Source organism: Corythoichthys intestinalis, chromosome 2, assembly GCF_030265065.1.
Source record: "Corythoichthys intestinalis isolate RoL2023-P3 chromosome 2, ASM3026506v1, whole genome shotgun sequence".
NCBI classification, from domain to species: domain Eukaryota; kingdom Metazoa; phylum Chordata; class Actinopteri; order Syngnathiformes; family Syngnathidae; genus Corythoichthys; species Corythoichthys intestinalis.
Genome location: NC_080396.1, coordinates 70,942,878 through 70,959,772, shown reverse-complemented (window position 1 = coordinate 70,959,772; position 16,895 = coordinate 70,942,878). Strand labels below are relative to the sequence as shown.

The 16,895-nt window shown below is 37.0% G+C and overlaps 1 long non-coding RNA gene across 2 annotated transcripts; it reads left to right on the top strand.

Annotated features, from left to right (window-relative positions):
- The first annotated feature begins 1,357 nt into the window (after positions 1-1,357).
- On the top strand, positions 1,358-14,811 carry LOC130912567 (uncharacterized). Of its 2 annotated transcripts, none has more exons than XR_009062627.1 (6): positions 1,358-2,704; positions 5,131-5,263; positions 9,153-9,220; positions 9,416-9,551; positions 9,789-13,237; positions 13,804-14,811. It is a non-coding gene; the product is annotated as an uncharacterized LOC130912567 (long non-coding RNA). The 2 variants fall into 2 exon arrangements; XR_009062626.1 differs by lacking the exon at positions 1,358-2,704 and adding an exon at positions 3,277-4,815.
- Positions 14,812-16,895: the final 2,084 nt, after the last annotated feature.

Genomic DNA, 16,895 nt, shown 5'->3' with positions numbered 1-16,895 from the left:
GCATTCCAGCGCTGCCAATGTAAATAAGAATCAAAACTGATGTTCTTTGCTAATTATTTCTTCAGTTACTGTTCCAGTTGTTTCATTATTTGCAAGTTATATATGGTAACACTTTATTTGATAGTAGCACCATAAGACTGTCATAAGACATCATAATTATGAAAAGACACTGCCATGAGCATTAAAGAATGCTTATGACAGATGTCATTATGTGTCAGAGAACGGCATCATTAGACTGTCATAAGACCAAATGAACCACCATGAAGCTTTGAACCAATTGGCTGCAAACCTTCATTGCGTCAAGAAGCTTTATTTGGCCATCACTGCTCCCGTAGGGGAGACAGTCAACCTCTGCTGCTACCTGCAGTCAACACTGTTCTAATTTGGAAATACCGCATCCATCTGCCATCATCACGACAGGGGAGGACAACATGTTCATGAAGGCAGATGTGGAATTTAATAAAAAATATTTACATCATACAGTTATGCAACAATTAATCGATTAACTCGAGTAATTCGGTAAGAAAAAAGATTTGAATTAAATTTTGCTGCTTCGAGTATTCGTTTCATTAAAGTGGCGTTGTCATGGTTTGTTTTGAAAGTGGTTGCATTTAGTTTTACTGATTTGGGTGGATACACTGCCCTCCAGTGGCAAAAGTGAATATGACATAACTCATTTCATATTGCTGAATCCAGCTGCGCCCTGTTCAGACCAACATTAGGTAAGTGTTTCAGCTAATGTTTTTTAATGCATTGGTAATCTATTTTATAGGTATATTTAGCTGGTTTTTGTGGGAATATGTGTTTGAACCATTTGTTAAGAGCATTGTTAAAAAAAAAGTTAGCATTTTATAGCATTTAAGCTAGCTGACATTTGCTCTGTAAGTTAGCCAATTGTTCTTTTATTGTACTTAGTCATTTTTTTTTTTTAATACCGTTTGAGGCTCAGCTGAGGTATTTTAATTTTTTATGTTCCTTATCCGATTACTCGATTATTCGAACTAACTAGTTCATCGATCAATCGGCTACTAAAATAATTGATAGCGGCAGCCCTAAAAATAATTTTGACCCATGATCTTTTTTTTTCATTTTTTTTTTTTCATTTTATTCATTTTTGTTGTTTGTTTTATTGCTTTATAACTTTTATAGACAATATTTTCCTGGCAAAGTCTTAATTTTAAATCCATATACCAGGGGTGTCAAACTCAAATTCACAGTGGGCCAAAATTTTACATTGAACAAAGGCGCGGACCAAGGTTGAACAAATAAATCTTTTAATATGGAACCAAACAAGTTTTGATTTAAAAATGAATATTGAACAACCAAGGCTTATACAACTCAAAAGTACAGGCGTGGAAAATTGAATTGCTAATAATACTACTAATAATAACAATAGTAGTTATAATAATAATAATAAAAAAAACATCAATGACATATTAAATGAAGTTTAAATAAAAATTGAATGCCTCCTTTCTGTTTGCAGCCTTCTAGGATAAATGTCAAAATTAGCTTCTTACACAGGCTAATAAATTTGAAAATAAAAAACATGACGATGAATCAATCAACCATTCAGGCCTTGGAGCAGCAAGAAAAAGTGCATAGAAAATGTATTTACTGCTCATTTTGCGACACACTGATCTACTCTGATGTGTCCAAGCCAGACACCTGGCATCTTTTCTCGAATACCAGTTCATCAATGTCGGGGCTCAAGGTTTGAGCTGAAGGAACCTTCATTATCGAACAAAGTTGTTCGTCAGTCAGACGTCTCCTGTGAGACGTTTTCGTCATCTTCATTGAGGAGAAAAGTTGCTCACATAAGTAAGTGCTATCGAACATGGAGAGCAATTCAGCCGTCTCCCACCTGTCCAAAAAAGTTCTATTTTCTGCTTTTCTTTTCGCCATTTCTTGGTTGAGTAACACAGTGACAGCTGTAGTTTGAGGTCGCAGTGTGGTCCAGGGGAGATGAACGGGGATACAGACTCCACCGGGGTTTATAGCCGAAGGAGTGTGCGCGAAGATGGATCACCACCTTTGAGCGCCTGCTATATAAGTATAACACCATTTACCATTCTTAATACATCCATGACCACTAACATAGACGCTACTGACACAGAGTAGGGGGCGTGTCTGCCTCTTTCACATTGTTTAATCGCGGCAAAACAACAGCAGAGCATCATGGGATTTGTTGTATAAGGGGTGAAGGAAAGTGGTGGAAAGTCAATTAAATGTAATGACATTTTTGGCCACCCCCACGTACCCCCTTAATCTCCGCGTATGGCTCTTTACAAAACCTAAAAGGTTTTCAAAGTGCTTTACAACAAAGACAAACATGGGTCATGATAAATAAAAGGCAGGAAAGTACCATACTATGACATAACAGGTCAAAGTCAAAACAGCAAATAAAACAGATAAAATTCGAAAACATTAAAAACCATAAGAAATAAAACCAGGCAACCCTAGTCTGGGGAAAATGCGAGTCTTAAAAAAAAATGTGTCTTTTGAACCAAGATTTAAAAAGGCCAAGATTAATAATGGTGCGGATTTCAGGGGGTAGGCTATTCCACAACCTGGGGGCAGCAACTGCAAAAGATCGGTCTTTCAACCTCGGAACTTGCAAAAGAAGCGGCCGGTCGAATGACAGCAGGGCCGGGAACGAAAAGTGGAATTGTGGCAAAATGGCTTTTGGCATGTGGCATTTTTTGGGGTATGTGGCAAAATGGATTTTGGCATGTTGCATTTTTATTTGGTATGTGGCATTTTTTGTTTGTATGTGGCAAAATGGCTTTTGGCATGTGGCTTTTTTGGTATGTGGCAAAATGGATTTTGGTATGTGGCATTTTTATTTGGTATGTGGCAAAATGGCTTTTGGTATGTGGCATTTTTATTTGGTACGTGGAATGTTTTTTCGTACCTTGGCAAATAGATTTTGGTATCTGGCATTTGTTTTGGTATGTGGCAAAATGGCTTTTGGCATGTGGCATTTCTTTGGTCTGTGGCAAAATGGCTTTTGCCATCTGGTATTTTTTTGGTACGTGGCAAAATGGATTTTGGCATCTGTCGTTTTTATTTGGTATGTGGCAAAATTGATTTTGGCATGTGGCATTTTCATTTGATATGTGACAAAATTGGTTTTGGTATGTGGCTTTTTTTGTTTGGTATGTGGCATTTTTGTGTATGGCATTTTTGCAGGCCATGCAATTCCACATACCAAAAAAATGCCACATACCAAAATCCATTTTGCCACATACCAAAAACCATTTTGCTATATACAAAAAAAATGCCACATGCCAAAATCCATTTTGCCACATACCAAATAAAAATGCAACATGCCAAAATCCACATTTGATCGAACCCCAGGGGTTCGGTGAGTAAGTCTAAGGGGTTCGGCAAAGAAATGCAGAGCCCTGTTTTCGTACGCTGGTTAAATCTAGGCACAGTGGCTTTTTAGACCAGGTTTTGGACTGGTTTGCTCCCAATTTACAGGCTATATCCATTTCTTTTAACCGCTAGTCCTTGATCTGATGGGAGAAGGACCTGGTTTGCTCAGTGGAAGGTAGACCCACACTTTGTTTGAGGCAATACAACAAACCAAAGGGCAGCGCGGTCTCAAATTTTGACCTGTTTATAAAACATGCTGTCAAAATCAGAAGAATTTTGATTGGGAATTTGCTAAATAATTAGTTTGCTAGCTTAGATATATCAGTTTTGAATTTGGGGGGGGAAAATGCTGTATTATCCAATTCCAAAGGGTTCGATGAATCCACATGTGAAATTTGTGGGGTTCGGTACCTTTAGCAAGGTTAAGAACCACTGCTCTAGAATGAAGAGCCCTGCCAGAGTTAGAGAGGGTTAAAATCTCAGATAAATATGAAGGAACCTGGCCAAATATAGAATGAATAACAAACAGCAAGCAGCAGTGCAGTTGGAAGAGAAAATGGAGAGAAGACTGTCTGAGCAGAGAGGAGAAGGCAGCACGGCGTCAGCATCCTGCCGTAAGTCTTCTAATACAGCCGCTGCTCTAGATGGAGTGATGCATCGGCGGTCACAAGCTGGAGAGATTGTCTTTCTAGCAGAAAAAGTAGCAGAAAAGTCAAAAATGACGGGAAGATGGTCCGAGATTGCAGTATCCAGTATTTCCCTGATGGAAACTGAAAGCCCAAGCGAAATCACCAGATCCAGAGTATGAGTCCTTTTAAAGTCATTCGCCAGCTGATTATCAGAGCAGCAGACATGAATGTTAAAATCCCCGCAAATCAAAACCCTGCCAAATTTTGGAATCAAATCTGACAAAAACTCCAAAAACTCCTGGATAAAATCCTTGTTCAAACCAGGGGGGCGATAAATTGTGGCACAAAGCAACGGGGGAGTAAGCCTGATAGAGAACAACTGCACTTCAAAGCTAGAATAGTTCTTAGCAGTTATGGTCTTACATTTAAACTTGTCCTGGAATACAGCAGCCAAGCCGCCACCACGGCCAGCCGCTCGCGGGGTGCTGAAAAAACAGCAGCCGGACGGGACGATCTCCGAAAAGGCGCTGCACTCACCTGGTTTCAACCAGGTCTCCGTTAGGAAAAGGAAATCCAGATGATGTGTCGAAAAGAAGTCGTTCAACATAAGCGTCTTATTCGTAAGGGACCTTGTGTTGATCAGCGCCGAGCGAACCAAGGAATGCCCAGCCGAGATGGTGAGGCCAAGGTTCCCCGGCAAAGAGCCCCGCACCGGCCGACAACACGGAAGGAGCGTCCGTAGATCATTTCCCTTGAGGACGGTCGGTAGTTTCTCGTGATCACCGCAACTGAAAATTAGAACATTAAGGTAATAGTTTGCAAATTGAAATATTAATCATTATAATTTTAATAGAAATAAAAAGAAGGGTTCATTTCTCTCTTTTTTTTTTTTTGGCAAAAAGTAAACACCCAGAGAGCATATGTATTGCCAGCCACTCCCCAACCCCCGTATTTCCATTAAATGGTTTAGTCTGCCCTTCATAGGCGGAGTTTGACTTTTGGGGCAGGGGGGGCACAACATGTTGATGACCCCGAAACGCAGTGTCAGCAATAAAATTAACTTACAAGACTATTTATAAAATAAGTTGACCATGAGCGTTTTTTGTTTCCCATCATTCTTTAGGGGGATTCTAAATCAGGCTGCTTAGGATAGCTATACAAGACTGTCATCCATTTAATATGGTACGCCCGCCGGTGTCGTGCCAATGTAGTTACCCCAGTCAAAAGTTGTATTTCCTGGGCGGAGCCATACTGAGGTAAATTTGTGTCTTTATTATTCACTTAAAAAAAGTGTCAATAAAAAAAAGTTGCTTCAATCAAAATATTTTCAATTAAAAAAAAGTCGCTTCATCAAAAAAAGTGAATGCAAAAATAAATTTGAAACTCAAAAAAATGCATATGAAAGCTAGTGTTCTTTGTATTTCTTTTCGATTGAAGCAACTTTTTTGATTGAAGTAATGTTGATTTGTGTTTGGGCCACATTTTGTCTTTATTATTCAATCAAAAAAAAAGTTGCTTCAAAAAAATATATATTTTCAAAAAGAAAAATCTTCAATCAAAAAAAGAAAAATATAAATCAAAGAAAACGTTTTTGAATGCGAAAAAATGTTTGCGATGGAAAAATTTGCATTTGAACACTTAATTTTTCCATCTCAAATATTTTTTCGCATTCAAAACCGTTTTCTTTGATTGAAGCAATCCTTTTTGTGTTTGGGCCATATTATGGGTAGCACATTTGTGTCTGAATCATTCAATCCCAAAAAAGTTAAATCAAAAGAAAAAAAAAAGTTCAACCAAAGAAAAAAATCATTTGACAAATAAAATTGCCCTCTCCTATTTATTTTTTTATTAAATGCAAAGCAAATGACCATCGAAGGTGCTAGTCACATGATCTGTTCAAAAAATAATTTTGACCCATTATAAAAATATATTTTTTGTTCATGTCATTCATTTTTGTTGCAGTTTTATTGCTTTACAAGTTTACAACTTATATATATGTACATGTATATATATATATTAGGGCTGTCCAAAACGACTAATTTTCTCCCGATTAGTCAGCCGACTATTTTTACGATTAGTCGACTAATCTAATAATTTAAAAATTTTTTTTTTTTTTTTTTTTTCGGTTTACTAATTTAGCAATGAAATTTTTGTTGACGCTTATCAATTCACAAAAAACATATTGGAACACTTAAATTATTTATTAAAGTACAAATAAACACGTAAATAACAATAATAAATCACAAATAAACAATGAGTTCAAATGCTGATAGAATTAACTAGTGTCGCATCCCGATTATGGAGGACCAAAGCTGCCAAAATTAAAAATAAAAGTAATTAAAAATAAATCAATAAAAGGCAAAATATAAACGACTATAAATACAAAATAAGAATTAAGATACAAAAACTAAAAATAAATCCAAAAATAAATATGGAAATAAATAGCTAATTAAATAAAAGTAAAAATAAAAATGAATATATATACAAAAATAAGAAATTACATTAAAAATGTAAGAATAAATACAAAAATAAATGTGGAAATAAATACAAAAATAAATATATTGATTGAAATAAATGTCAATCAATAAATAAAAGCGCTTTGCCTTATATTTACTTATTTCATTGTCAGCGCCAACTTGCAAGTGGAAATGTAATTCAAATGAGGGGGCGTTCCTAAGGGTGCCATGGGTTGAACTATTCGCTTATTGGTTGATCGACATTCGATTTCTGAAATCTACTAGCCATGCCATGCCTGCCACAGATGACAGAACGTGGGTCTGAAAGTCAGGGAAACAGCCGACCTAGTATGGAGGTAGATTTGTGTCTTTATTATTCAATCCAAAAAAAAGTTGCTTCAATCAAATAAAAAGTTGCTTCAATCAAAATATATATTTTCAATCAAAGAAAACATCTCTTCAATAAAAAAAAATTTGTTTGAATGCAAAAATAAATTTGAAACTCAAAAAAATATATTTGAAAACTATTTTTCTTTGATTGAATTTTTTTTTTTTTTTTGATTTAAGTCAAGTTTTTTTTTTATTGAAACACCATTTTTGATTGAAGTCATGTCATTTTGCGTTTGGACCACATTTTGGCTAGGACATTTGTGTCTTTATTATTCAATCAAAAATTAAGTCGCTTCAAACAAAAAAAAAATATTTTCAAAAGAAAAATCACTTCAATCCAAAATTTTTAAAAATTCAATCGTAGAAAAAAAGGTTTGAATGGGAAAAAATATTTGAGACTCAGAAATTCGCATTTGAACACTTTATTTTTCATTCAAACCGTTTTCTTTGATTGAAGCAATCCTTTTTGTGTTCGAGCCATATTAGGGGTAGGACATTTGTGTCAAAATCATTCAATCGCAATAAAAGTTGCTTTAATCAAAAAAACTATTTTTAATCAAAGAAAAAAATCATTTGCAAAAATATATATTTTTCTAAAATATATATTTTTTATTTGAAATATATATATTTTTTTATTGAAGTATCACTTTTTTGAAAAGCAAAAAGTTTTAAACTCTTTTTTTTTTTTCAAAGTGGAAAAAGTTTTGAACACACTTTTTTTTTTGAAGTGGGAAAAGTTTTGAAGGCACTTTTTTTCGATTGAATCATTTTGACACAAAGATTCAACTTCAACGCTAGTTCCGGTGTGTTTGAGTGGCGGCTGATTGGGCCAATGGCATAAAAGTATGAAGCAAGAATAATGGCCATTGGCCACCAGGTCTCCATCCAGCCATCGGAGTCTCCTGGAGTCCAAGCCGATTATAGGGCACTGGTACGAGGGTGTAACATTGGCATTTCACCGGAGTATGGTGCCCTGCTGCTTAATGTGATTCAACACGGCGAACTTCACCCGCTGCCCTGACGTGACGGTTGGCAATCGGTTCCAACCGGAGTGTCCGCGACGCGCCGGTACAAGAGTGGTCGGCGAGTGGCCCGACACTAGCCTGCCCAGTAAGAGAGTGGACTACCGGCGAGTCGCCGGCGTCCACGCCTGGAGCCCCATCACTTCAACTTTGAATGAGTGTCGTGTCATTCGCGGACCGTCCACTAGACAGCCGGCCACCGCGCCTGGGGGGTGATATCGGGGTCCGACCAGTGTGCCGCGACAGGGCAACGTGCCGTTGCGGGTACTCCGGTGAAATGCCGATGTTACACCCCCGTACCAGTGCCCTATAATCGGCTTGGACTCCAGGAGACTCCGATGGCTGGATGGAGACCTGGTAGCCAATGGCCATTATTCTTGCTTCATACTTTTATGCCATTGGCCCAATCAACTGCCACTCAAACACACCGGAACTAGCGTTGAAGTTGAATCTTTGTGTCAAAATGATTCAATCGAAAAAAAGTGCCTTCAAAACTTTTCCCACTTCAAAAAAAAAAAGTGTGTTCAAAACTTTTTCCACTTTGAAAAAAAAAGAGTTTAAAACTTTTTGCTTTTCAAAAAAAGTGACACTTCAATAAAAAAAAAATAAAAAAAATTCAAATTTAAAAAAATATTTTCAAAAAATATATATTTTTGCAAATGATTTTTTTTCTTTGATTAAAAATAATTTTTTGATTAAAGCAACTTTTATTGCGATTGAATGATTTTGACACAAATGTCCTACCCCTTATATGGTTCAAACACAAAAAGGATTGCTTCAATCAAAGAAAACAGTTTGAATGAAAAATAAAGTGTTCAAATGCGAATTTCTGAGTCTCAAATATTTTTTCACATTCAAACCTTTTTTTCTACAATTGAATATTTTTAAAATTTTTGATTGAAGTGATTTTTCTTTTGAAAATATATATTTTTTTGTTTGAAGCAACTTAATTTTTGATTGAATAATAAAGACACAAATGTCCTAGCCAAAATGTGGTCCCAACGCAAGATTACATGACTTCAATCAAAAATGGTGTTTCAATCAAAAAAAACTTGACTTAAATCCAAAAAAAAAATTTTTCAATCAAAGAAAAATAGTTTTCAAATATATTTTTTGGAGTTTCAAATTTATTTTTGCATTCAAACACATTTTTTTGATTGAAGAGACGTTTTCTTCGATTGAAAATATATATTTTGATTGAAGCATTTTTTTATTTGATTGAAGCAACTTTTTTTTTGATTGAATAATAAAGACACAAATCTACCTCCATAACCTAGTAGTCCTACTTGGTGAGAAGTGAGAGAATATGCATTATCCACCGTCGAATGTCAAAGCATGGTATAAGGTGAGTTTGTATGACAGTGGCATATTTTAAAATGAAAACTTGGTTATTCGTATGGCATGCTGCACTCTCTATATATATCTGACTGCTACTGGTATCAAAGCTACTTGTAACTGCTCCAGTGTAGCTTAGCAGAAGTTACAACTAAGTTCTCATGAAAACAAACGATATTCCTGCTCACCATAACATTGTTTTTAGAGTCTCTGACTTGAATAATTCCACTGACATCGCAACGTTGGATGCTGGGTGATTACAGGGATCCCAGGATCTCATCCAAATTCTGGGTTCAGAATGATGCAAGGACGTCTCAGGTTCCGACGTACAAAGGTTCAGAGTAAGTGAATGTCATTAATAATTTGACTTGGACTATAGTTTCATTCATTCAAATGAAGTGTCAAGAGGAAATATTCGTGTTTTAAAAAAAAAAATAACAAGCCGAATCATGACTTTGCCATCAGGGTTAAACCATTTTGTTGTTTCAAGTCCTGTTTAAACACTAGAAATTACTTCTTCAGCTTTTATGCGATGCAACTTTTTAAATTGCAACTTGTTTTCCTGTTTTTTCATGGAGGACTTCGTGTGCAAGAGTCCATGCCATGTCTGGATCCACCGGGAATTGTCCGCACACTACAACTACAAACTGTTCGCCGTAGATGATATTCTGTGCCAGCCCCCAACAGTCAAAGGCATAGCTATGGCAAGCATAAAGTCATAAATTAAAGCTCTATATTGGGGGACTTGGAAGGAAGTACAAAAATAAATTAAGACCATATTTTTTTCACCCATTTTGGAAAGATAAACCCATATACAGTATAATATAGACCATTTTAAATTAAGTTTAAATATTTCATGCTTTTATTATTTATTATGCGCTAGGAATCTAATTCATTTAGATTTGGAGTGCTTTCGCTGCCAGCCTCTCCCAGTCAAAATGGATTGGGTGTCAAGCGCTGTCAATGGCAGCCAATGAGTTAAATGTTGATGTTTATGGCTTGCAAAAATAAGAAACCCTAAAATTTAATGTCGCAGAATTAAGAAAAAAAAAAATTCTGGGCCCTGCAACACATTGTCTGTTATTGCAGAAATGTTGGTATAGTTTTAGTTGCCACTTCTGGGAGATGATTGGATGAAATTTTACCCATCAAAATCAAATTATGAGGTGTGGCACGCCCTCTTTGCTTGTTGGCTCTTTGAAAATGGCTTAACAAGTTCAACTTCAAAAGGGATAATGTAAAGTGCACATTTCTAATCAAAAACCTAACATTAAAAATAAAACAATAAAAGCATGAAATATCCCTGACCAAAAAAGTTAAATTATATAAATACGAACACTTTCACAGTCTAGGGCTAGGCACATACAGATGAGGCTAATCAATAACTAAATTTGCCATATACGATGTGTGCATGTTTAGTTATATTTTAGGACTAGTTGGTTCAACTTAAAATTACATATTTGGAGCTTTATGTGATGGTCCACGTGGTCATCACCCCCATGTCGGTGTCAGTCCCTGAAGTGCAGCTGCGACAGGCCTTGACTCCTGAAGAAATTCAGCAGATGTCAGAATTTTCTAATGTATTGAATGTCTACAGCGAGACTATCCATCCTGCGTCAAATATTTTTGGACTTGTTTTAAATGACAGCATAGAATGTTGGTTGTGGTTGATGTGACAGTACCTCAGTAATGTGAAAAAATAATAAAGGCAATTATTTTTTTTCTGCAAAGTAATATTTTATTGATGACCAGTGTAATACAATACAAATTATAAACAGGCAATTGATGTACAAAAAAGGACTTCCAGCACAACTAACTCGTTCATCAAAAAAATTGTCCACTGGACACCAACATGAGCCACTTTAGGTCAGTAACTTTTTCCCCTAATACTGGCCAATTGCTCACCATCAGCATTCCCTGAAATGTAAATTTATTGAGTCTTCGGGGAGCTTTAGGGTAAAAAAAAAATAAAATAAAATAAAAAAAAGCACGTAGATAAGTGAGGACGAGAGATGTCTTATTGTTGAGGAACGACACCCCAACGTTCCTCAGAAGTATCTAGAAGAAAATAGATGACAACGGCAAAATGGTATAATAGATTAACTACGAAAGCATTAAACGGGACACCAGCCGGTGCAGACAGTCTCCCGGAGCACCACACGAACTTGAATATGTGAATTTTGCTTCACTAAATTGCGCTAACGCTAAACTATTCCTTGTGAGTTTAATGTTGTTAGCAGCTTTATCCATGTCCCGCCTTGCCTCCCCTTCCTGAGACCCAATGCAAGTAAAAAGTTTTTTAAAAAACACACACCAAATTACCAATTTAATACGTACCATGTCCTCATCCAACCGATTGCCAGCATCCCGTAGCAGCTTGGATTCCGACCTTCTCGTCTCGTCCCATTATTTTACGAAGCAAGCAAGCAAGCAGGAAGGCAGACATTACTTAGTCGATCGAGAGGATCACTGAACTGGCATGTCGATCGACCAATGGGTGAATAGTTCAACAGATGTAGTACCGCCCCCTCATTTGAATAACATTTCCACTTGAACGTTGGCACTGACAATGAAATAAGTAAATATATGGCAAAGCGTTTTTATTTATTGATTGACATTTATTTCAATCAATATATTTATTTTTGTATTTATTCTTACATTTTTAATGTAATTTCTTATTTTTGTATATATATTCATTTTTATTTCAACTTTTATTTAATTAGCTACTTATTTCCAAATTTATTTTTGTATTTATATTTAATTTTTCTATCATATTTCTTATTTTTGTATTATTTTCGGGTTTTTTTTGCTTTTTATTGGTTGATTTATTTTTATTTTGAATTTTGGCAGCTTTGGTCCTCCATACCCGATTGAAAAGATGGTCTCTTAAACTGATGGTTTACAACTTTTATTCCATCCTTGATGTAATCACACTGTAAGAGCTGCTGTGCACACAAATAAAACAACACAATTAGAAATTAACAAAAACTTTTCACCTTTTTCCTTTTAAAACTTATTTATAAATCAATGAATTGCCTATATGAATTGCCTTTACCTTAATTTATTACCTTATCATTGACAATCTCTCCCTTGAGTGCAATCACTGTATATACTGTGTATATTTATGAGCTTTATTTATGACCTTTTAACCTTATATACTTTTCTATACCATAAAATAAACCATAACATGAAATAAACCTTTCAGTTAGCATTAAGAACAATACTGATAGCACTTATATATGGAGGACCAGGAGTGCAAAAATTCAATAAATGAATACACAATTAAATAAATAATTAAAAGTGTCATTAAAATGCTTTTATTTCAATATTTATTTCAATTTTTATTTATTTATTTCAATTTTTATGTATTTATTTCAACTTTTATTTATTTCAACTTTTATTTATTTATTTCAATTTTTATTTATTTATTTCGATTTTTATTTATTTATTTCAAATTTTATTTATTTATTTCATCATTTATTTATTTATTTCAACTTTTATTTATTTCACTTTTTATTTATTTCATTCTTGCACTCTTGTTCCTCTGGTCTGGAGGTGTAACCATGCAATAATTTTATTTGTCACGTTTGCTCGTCAGTTTCTAACGTCTGATTGGTTGCTCAGCAAAGCAAGTCTTAACTAGTCGATCTCAGATAATAGATTGACGCCTGAGACGGTTCTTGTCTCGTGACGTTTCTGGCGCAATGCATTGTGGGTTTTCGTGTATTGCAGAACAACAGCAATCCCGCGACGTGATCCTTTGCTAGGCATCCATTCTGCGTGGTAATCGTTGAAAATGGTACACTCGTGTTGTGTGAAAGACTGCCATTCTAGGTCCCATGATAGAAACGAATGCAAAAAGGATGGGATAGGTTTTTTTTTTAGCATTCCCGCCTGGAAGAGAAGATATGGAACTCAGATGAGTTGACCAAGAGGCTTCGAATGGTTGCAGCGGTGAGAAGAAAGGCCATCACTTTTTATTCATCAACTGAAAACATGTCGGTCTGTTCCCGACATTTCCATAAAGGTAAGTAACTGGAAGTGTTAATGTTCTTCGGATGCTGATACTGACTGCATTTAAACGCTTATGGCGTGTGGTTGTGTTGTTTACTTTGGCTAACCACGCTAGTGTCTAAGAGAGGCTAACTGTAGCCCTACTGGCTAACTGCATGAGCAACAGGCGTTCATCGTATGGTACTAGTACACAAAAAAAAAAAAAACAGTTCAAAGGTAACAAAGTAAGGGTAGTAATGAAGATGTAACAGCACACAATGAATGATTATAAGTATGGGAGATGTGTTAGAAAAAAATGCGATATTTACCTCCCGCTTAGGCTACTGATATGCTTGACCAAGCACTCTGTGGAGGAGACTACAGATCTACTAAATCACCAGAAGAATCTTCTGCTTGTTTGTTATGCATAATGATCAGTTAAACTTAAAAAAAAAAAAAAAAAAGAAAGTCTGTTGCATACAAATCAGTGCCATATGAGGGCAGGTCCCACCAGTTTAGACACACTACAAAGCTTTAAAATCCATTTTAAGTTACTAATGTTAACCTGTTGTATGACTGATACGACTTTTATAATTTCAGGAAAACCAGCATATGAAATAAATGAGGCAGACCCTGACTAGGCACCATCCTTACACCTGGGACACACATGTGTTCAGCCCACCAACGTGGACCGCTCTTCTAGGCGAAGTAGGCGTGAGAAATTGAGGATGGAGGAAGACGTTGGTGAGCTACAGGAGGAGCCGTCAGCGCCCTTTAGATGCTCCTTCTGACCTTCATGCGCCTGCGTTTGGACCTGCCTACACTACACATTGCACACATATTCCATGTTTCCCGTAAGACTGTGTATTGAGTGTTCAGTGGCATGGTGCCCTTTTTACATGCTAACTTGAGACGAGCAATTGTTTGGCCCAACAGAGAAACACTCTATAAAACAATGCTTCACGAGTTTGTTGAGTTCTTCAGACGCAGAGTTGCAGTGATTATTGAGTTTTTTGAAATTTTTACAGAGAAACCATCAAATCTTAAGGCGCATGCGCAAATGTTTTCTAGGTCCAAGCATAACTACACCATGAAATATCTAACTGGAATCACACGAAAGGGGGGAATTTGTTTGATGTCAAAAGGTTGGGGTGGTCGCACAAGTGACAAACATATCACCTTGAACAGTGCTTTTTTTAATAACTTTTTGCCCGGGGACATTGTCTTGACTGACAGAGGCTTTGATATTCAAGAACATGTGGGTATGTTATGTGCAGAGGTCAAACTCCCCGCGTTCACAAAAGGTCGCTGTCAGTTAGGTGGTAGAGATGTGGAGGAGACTAGGAAGATAGCACATTTGAGGATCCATGTTGAACGGGTAATTGGTAATCTTTGCCAGAAGTATAAGATCCAACAGTACCTATACCTATTAACTTGGTTCTGCCATGTGACGGCGAAGATTGCACATTGTTGGATAAGATTGTTTATGTATGCGGTGCCCTTACAAACCTTTGCCCAACTGTTGTGTAGTTTGTACTGTTATAACATTTATTATGCTAACCGTTTCAGCCTTTCAAACTTAGCTGTTATTGATATTTTGTATTTTGTTGTGACTTGATTGTATTTAATAAAAAATATGAAGTCATCTTGAATCCTATTCTTTGTAAGTACAGCATGTGTCAATACTGTATTATATATATACACACACGCATAATAATGTTTATACAAAGGACGACAGTTAACTACTTTGGCCAGGTACTTTTAATGTTGCCAAATTGTCAGTTAAAACGAATCACAAACTACCAACCACCACTAACTTAAGTGGAGCACAGAGAGCAGAACCAACACGTCTTTATCTGTTTCATGCGGTGTAGACCAACACAGGTTAAATAATAATGGGGCAGATCTCATTATCACACGCAACCATGTCATCTTTGGTCTTCAGACCACAGTAGAGGCACCATAACTGACAAATACCGATCTCTCGCTTCCTTTTCAAGCTTCTCCACATAAGGAATCTTGTCGTTCTTCTGGCTTTTTCCCATTTTGATGTGACATTCGCGTGGCTGCTTACCCGCAAAATTGTCAACAAAACAAACGTGACCGGGGCGGATGTAGTCCAGGTCACTGAGATACACGAAAGATGGCGGCTCAGGTGGTCGTGATGACGTAGGTGACAACAACATAAGGTAGCAGTGTAGATCCGTACAATCTGAAAAATAATTGCTCCCTCAAAATCACAAAGACGACGAAGATTAGTAGCGTCACGAGCGTGGTCAGTGTAGCGGTAGTAGGCTTTGACGCATTTCGCGTGTTGTCCAAGCAAAACATACATATGTCCAAAATGTGCCCGGAGCTGCTCAGAGAAGCAGCAAATTTAATTGAGGACACTCTGAGGAGAACTCCACCAGCAGCCCATGGTGGAGTCCATTCTGTGGCTTCTACATCGCGCGGGCCAGCGCCTTTAAACGGGCTGATGTCTGCATACGAGAAACTCTAGTATACAGTGCCTTGCAAAAGTATTCGGCCCCCTTGAATCTTGCAACCTTTCGCCACATTTCAGGCTTCAAACATAAAGATATGAAATTCAATTTTTTTGTCAAGAATCAACAACAAGTGGGACACAATCGTGAAGTGGAACAACATTTATTGGATGATTTAAACTTTTTTAACAAATAAAAAACTGAAAAGTGGGGCGTGCAATATTATTCGGCTCCTTTACTTTCAGTGCAGCAAACTCACTCCAGAAGTTCAGTGAGGATCTCTGAATGATCCAATGTTGTCCTAAATGACCGATGATGATAAATACAATCCACCTGTGTGTAATCAAGTCTCCGTATAAATGCACCTGCTCTGTGATCGTCTCAGGGTTCTGTTTAAAGTGCAGAGAGCATTATGAAAACCAAGGAACACACCAGGCAGGTCCGAGATACTGTTGTGGAGAAGTTTAAAGCCGGATTTGGATACAAAAAGATTTCCCAAGCTTTAAACATCTCAAGGAGCACTGTGCAAGCCATCATATTGAAATGGAAGGAGCATCAGACCACTGCAAATCTACCAAGACCCGGCCGTCCTTCCAAACTTTCTTCTCAAACAAGGAGAAAACTGATCAGAGATGCAGCCAAGAGGCCCATGATCACTCTGGATGAACTGCAGAGATCTACAGCTGAGGTGGGAGAGTCTGTCCATAGGACAACAATCAGTCGTACACTGCACAAATCTGGCCTTTATGGAAGAGTGGCAAGAAGAAAGCCATTTCTCAAAGATATCCATAAAAAGTCTCGTTTAAAGTTTGCCACAAGCCACCTGGGAGACACACCAAACATGTGGAAGAAGGTGCTCTGGTCAGATGAAACCAAAATTGAACTTTTTGGCCACAATGCAAAACGATATGTTTGGGGTAAAAGCAACACAGCTCATCACCCTGAACACACCATCCCCACTGTCAAACATGGTGGTGGCAGCATCATGGTTTGGGCCTGCTTTTCTTCAGCAGGGACAGGGAAGATGGTTAAAATTGACGGGAAGATGGATGCAGCCAAATACAGGAACATTCTGGAAGAAAACCTGTTGGTATCTGCACAAGACCTGAGACTGGGACGGAGATTTATCTTCCAACAGGACAATGATCCAAAACATAAAGCCAAATCTACAATGGAATGGTTCAAAAATAAACGTATCCAGGTGTTAGG